We start from the raw sequence: 5,255 nt of genomic DNA, 5'->3' as shown, positions 1-5,255 counted from the left end.
CATTTCAAAAGTTAGAAACTCACTTTTCCAGCAACTTTTGCCAGAGCCAGTTCTAATTAATGGATGTTTAGTTAATGCCTGTTTAATAAGCACCCTGTACATCAGGCACTAGGCAAGGTGTTTAGGGTATAAACCTCGCTAATAAACTGTTCCTGCTCTAGGGGATGGATAGTGTGACTCAGGACATAAACAGATTCTCTTACTGCAGTTCTAAAACCCTGAGTCCTAAAACCCCGTTATGCATCGGTGCATAAGCAAAGGGGGCTGGGAGGCACCAGTGGGGACACTTAGCCTCGAGGAGAAGGGAGTTAGTTAGTTGAAAGATGCCAAAAGATTATCCTGGGAATAAAGGTGGGGGAAAAAAGTTTATTTCAACAAGCTTTGTTTTTTTAACACTCCTCTCTGCCAGCAACTCTGTCTACTAGGTCCTAAGGGTTCTAAGATGAATGAGGCCCACTCCCTTCCTTCCGGGCCCTTAGCTGGGGGAGGTGGGGGCAGAGGTCAGGTGCGGCTCACAGCAACTAATGCCTTCGGACTGAGAGAATCCAAGGACACTGCACAATGAAGTGCCAGTAGGGACCATACCTTCCATTTTTATTTAAACGATCATTTCTTGCCTCTATTTTTTTTTTTTTAAACATCATTCCTCCAGGTGTTAAGCCCATAGACCTAAAGACTTAATAGCTGTGAATTTAAGAATTTCTGTCCAGTCGTTGGTCTCCCTCCTCCCTGCCTTAAACACTGCTCCTCCTGTCTCTCTCCTCACGCTTCGCTTCTGTGGAGGGGCCTTTCAAAGGAAGGCGAAGGAGGGGGGCCTGCTCCCTTGTGGTCTTGATGACCCTTCCTGGGGTTCATTGTGGAAGACCTACAGGAAAGCAATAACAGTAGTAAATCTGGAATCTATGTCCAAGGCTGCAGCCAGGGCGACCCGACGGTCATTTTGCCTGTGCCGTTCACTGATGGCGTGTTTTTGGGTGTGTCTCCTAAGGTTCTGGGCATGTGTACCTCATCTCCGCAACAGGATACAAGGACATAACCTCACCGGGCTGGGTGCGGCTTAGTGCTTATGTGCTGAGCACACAACTTTCATAAGGCTATTCAGTATCAGGTGCTTAATAAACACTAATTCTCTCCTTTTTCTTAAAATCAGGGAAGTCATACTTGTTCTGAGTGTATAAGAACATTTAACTTTCAGCTCAGGAGTTCAGCCATCAGGACTGTTTTTCGTAGCTTTTAAGGCTGGAGTTTTCTACGATGACCCTGATTACAAGCAGGCTGTTGCCTTCTCCCAGTAAGGGAACCTAGTAGGCTATTCTATTTGGGCTGAGAAAATTTTGGTCATTGTATTTGTACCTAAAACAGGTGCCTCGGAAATTTTTGTTCCATTCCTGGAGAATTCCACCTTCTCATTTTTCTCCAGGTTACTTTGAGAAAGACCAGAGAGTTGGTAGTTTATGTTGGCATGCACGATTCAGAGAAAGACTGTAAAAATGGGTGGGGCATATATTCAGTGATGGATGGAGGTGTGAACATTTTTGGCTTAAAAATCAATTTTCCTTTGCTATTATTGTACTCAAGCCAAGGACGCTCCAACTACTTCAGGTCTTTCCTGGGTTAATTAATTCACCTGGAATGCCTTCCTCTCCTCCCTTCCTGTAGTCCTGTCCTAGTAACTTTTTTTTTTTTTTAATTCAAAGAAACTTTTACTGAGGGCTTGTTCTGGACATACACTGTCCTAGACGAAGAAGGCAGATGCAGAAGACAGTGGAGAGACAGCATGCATGCACTCACACCCTCCACTCCTGGTCTGAGTTTGGTGTATCTGGCCTAAGGGGCTCCCAGTACAGGGAGAAGGAATGGTTCCTTCTCCACAGAGGATAACTCAGAGAAGTGAGTGAGTGGGTACAGGCCCCGCAGGACCGAGAGGGGACTCAGCAGAACCAGGATGGGTGATGGGGACGGGGGCATGTGGCTAGCACTTAGGAAGGAACGCGGGTCAGCAGGGATGACATGCTGAGGACGGGAGAGAAGCCAAGGGGTGCGAATGGCCATAGGCAAGGGACCTCGTTCCTCACACATCTCTGCATCGTTTCAGCCGTAGATGATGAGCTGCCGTCACTTCATTTAGAGAAAGATCGAATGGGTCAGGCCCTGTTCTGGAACTGGGGATACGAACCAAAGCCGGACATAGTCTTGCTCGAGGAGGCTGCGGCGTGGTGCTGGGCTTCCTAGTCAGGGCTGTGCATTAGGATCACCTGGGAGGCTGAGAACATGCACCATCCAGTGATTCTGAGTCAGCAGAAAGCGTAGCTGCCATTTTCCCATGTGAGAACCTCTTCCTACTGAATTAATAAAGAGCAGGAGAAGGAGGGGGTCAGCGCTCCCGTTTTTCAGGTGCTGTGCTCAGGGCCTCGTCTATGAGGGGGTGAAAAATACCTAACCAGTGGTGTGCTTTTGCAGGCTCCGTCCCCTGGCGAGAGTCAGTTACACACATTTCTGTTCAACTTGATATTTAATGACGTCACACTGGTCTTTGACATCAACCCAGGTGGGAATGTTTACAGCACAGAAACTGGCAAATGCTAAAAATCGGGGCATTTTCCTCTCTAGAAAGCCAGTTGTTAAATATTTACTGAAATACAATTGCGTGTGTGCGTTTTATATTCTCATTTAATTTAATCTTCATAATAAGCCTGGACTTTATGCACGGAGTACACTTTAAAGCAGGGGTCCCCAACCTCTGGGCCGTGGGCCGGGTTACTGGTCTGTGGCTTGTTAGGAGATGGGCCACACAGCAGGAGGTGAGCGGCGAGCAAGCAAAGCTCCATGTGTATTTGCAGCCGCTCCCCAGCGCTGGCATCACTGCCTCAGCTCCACCTCAGGTCGTCAGACATTAGATTCTCACAGGAGCACTGGTCCCTGGTGCCAAAAAGGTTGGGGACCACTGCTTTACAGGCTTCAAATCACTTTTAAGTATGCTTTCTTACTCTCAGGAGAAAGGTAGGGCAGGTATCATTATCACCATTTTTAAGAACCATGGATTCGGAGGGGTCACAGAGCCCAGGGAGGGTGGGGTGCAGGCCTGACATGGAGTCTGAGTCTGACCCCTAGCTGTGCTCTTCTGCCCAGGTGCTGCCCCAGCAATCAGACCTGTGGTTCCCAGTCAGTGTCCTGCTCACAGGCCTGGAGGGACCCGACCTGACCACATTCTCAGATACCTGATAACAGGAAGTTTCCCCAACACTGCAGGCTCAGCTTAATAAATAACCTTGCTGCTCCACTTATTTTTGACATTGTGTCTTCTCACGATAAGTTCAGGACCTAAATGGGCTCACAGAGGCCTCTGATCCAGGGCGTTTATATTTTGAGCGGGGCATAATGTTGTGCCGGGGAAACGTGCCCTTGGCTGGCGCGGAAAGTAGGGAATCCGGAACTTTTCAAACCCGCCCCATCCAGGTCTTGGCCAAGGCCATGGGAATTTCCAAGGAATTCACTCGTTCTAATCGAGGTAACAATGAGTGTACTTTGCTAGTATGAGGCTTAGAGGTTTATTTCGCCGTGGAAAATTCCTAGAGAGGGAGCTAGTTCTAAAGAGGTGAAAACAGCAGCAAACTCAAGCAACACCCACAAATTCTGCCTGCTGTGGAAAGAGGGTTTCCTGAGGAAGAAAGGGAAGAGAAATTCCTAATTCTCAGGGTGTCATTCCCCACATTTCTCGTTTTGTCAGGACCTACCTGGTATCTGCTGGGATAAACAACTAAGTGAGAAGCTGGTTCCATCATGGAAAAATTACGATGAAAGACCTTTTGAAGACTGAATTTCCCTTCACGTCTGGGGTTTGGGTGGCTCGGATTGTCCCACTCCCAGAAACAATCACTTACTCCGCATTGCCACTCTCAGAGTTCTTCCTTTGTCTACTCTCCGGCCACTCTCTGGAATTTCCACAGAGCGGGTCAAGGGTAACTTCCTCTTTATATTCTGGAGGCTGTCCCGTGTGAGGGCTGGGCTTCCAGATGGCACCGGATGAAAACGTGGCAGAATAGTGATTTGTCTTGCCGTGGGCTTGAGAGATGACATCAGCACTGCAGAGGTTTCAGAGTGGGGAGTAGTGTCCCCACGGCCTGTTGGTAGGAGGTAGATGACCGCTTCACCAAGCGGTGCCTCCTGCAGCCCTCACGATCCCCACCAGCCCCTGTGCTTGGCTCCGGAAGGGATTTGTTTTGTTTTCTTGGGGGGGGGTTTCAGACAATGCAGATCAGACACAGCCCCAGCAGTGTTTGTGCAAAGCTCCCCAGGGTTGAGACTGTTGACTGGGAACACTGGGACTCAGCGCTCCCCGGGGGAGGGAGGCCCACCCATGCTCCAGCCCGGGAGCCCTCCTCAGGAGCTCTGACGCTGTCATGAGCAATGCAGATGGATTCAGAATTTCAGACTCAGGACGTGAGTGGAGGTGGGAGGTGACTTGTGTAAACAAAAGAGTCAGCAGGAGGAAGGCACAGGATAAAGCAGATCCACTGGCCAAAATTCTCAAAAACCTTGCTGCAGTGTGGTTCCCAGACCAGCAGCAACCACCTCCCTTGGGAATGTGTTGGAAATGCAGAGTCTTGACCTCCTCACTCAGAATCTGCATCTTAACCAGAGCCTGCCGGACTCTTGATCAGTTATAGCTTGAGCAGCATAGCTGTGAATGAAGCCAGGCCTGTGTCAGCTCCCAAGACTCTACTCACTGACTGAGACTAGGTCCAGGGCACATGCAGGAGCTGGAGTGTTTATTATACAGTAACCCAAAGATGTTTACGATAGAGTTCAGTTGTGGGAATTCTCTCTCTCTCTCTCTCTCTCTCTCTCTCTCTCTCTGTCTGTCTCTCTCACACACACACACACGTACACGTGTATAATATCATAAAGAACCCGGAGTCAGAAGAGATTTAAGTTTCACACCTGGCTTTATCACTTAATGCTTATGGGATCTCAGCCAAATCACTGACTTCCCTGAACACATTTCCATTATCTCTGAAAAGGAGATCATCAGAGACTCCATGAGCCGGGCACTCAGCGGTAGCAAGCAGTAAATATTTTACACGTATTGAATCAGGTAGTCCTCTGGGCAACCCATGTGATGCTGACACTGTTACTGCCTGCAACTGACAGGTGCAGACCAGAGGCCTAGAGCATTGACTGACTTGCTGAGATCTCACAGCCCATGGGCGGCAGATCAGGCCTTGGTCCTCCAGCAGTCTGGCTCCAGAGCCCAC

The 5,255-nt window shown here is 49.0% G+C and overlaps 1 long non-coding RNA gene across 1 annotated transcript; it reads right to left on the bottom strand.

Annotated features, from left to right (window-relative positions):
• Positions 1-622: 622 nt before the first annotated feature.
• Positions 623-4,230, bottom strand: LOC120621793 (uncharacterized). Its single transcript, XR_005658298.1, has 2 exons — positions 3,735-4,230; positions 623-2,342 (listed from the first exon to the last, which is right to left on the bottom strand). It is a non-coding gene; the product is annotated as an uncharacterized LOC120621793 (long non-coding RNA).
• Between the last annotated feature and the right edge of the window lie 1,025 nt (positions 4,231-5,255).

This window comes from Pteropus medius, unplaced genomic scaffold (assembly GCF_902729225.1).
Source record: "Pteropus medius unplaced genomic scaffold, Ma_sr-lr_union100, whole genome shotgun sequence".
NCBI lineage: Eukaryota > Metazoa > Chordata > Mammalia > Chiroptera > Pteropodidae > Pteropus > Pteropus medius.
The sequence above is the reverse complement of the archived record's forward strand: the minus strand, read 5'-3'. Positions and strand labels throughout refer to the sequence as shown.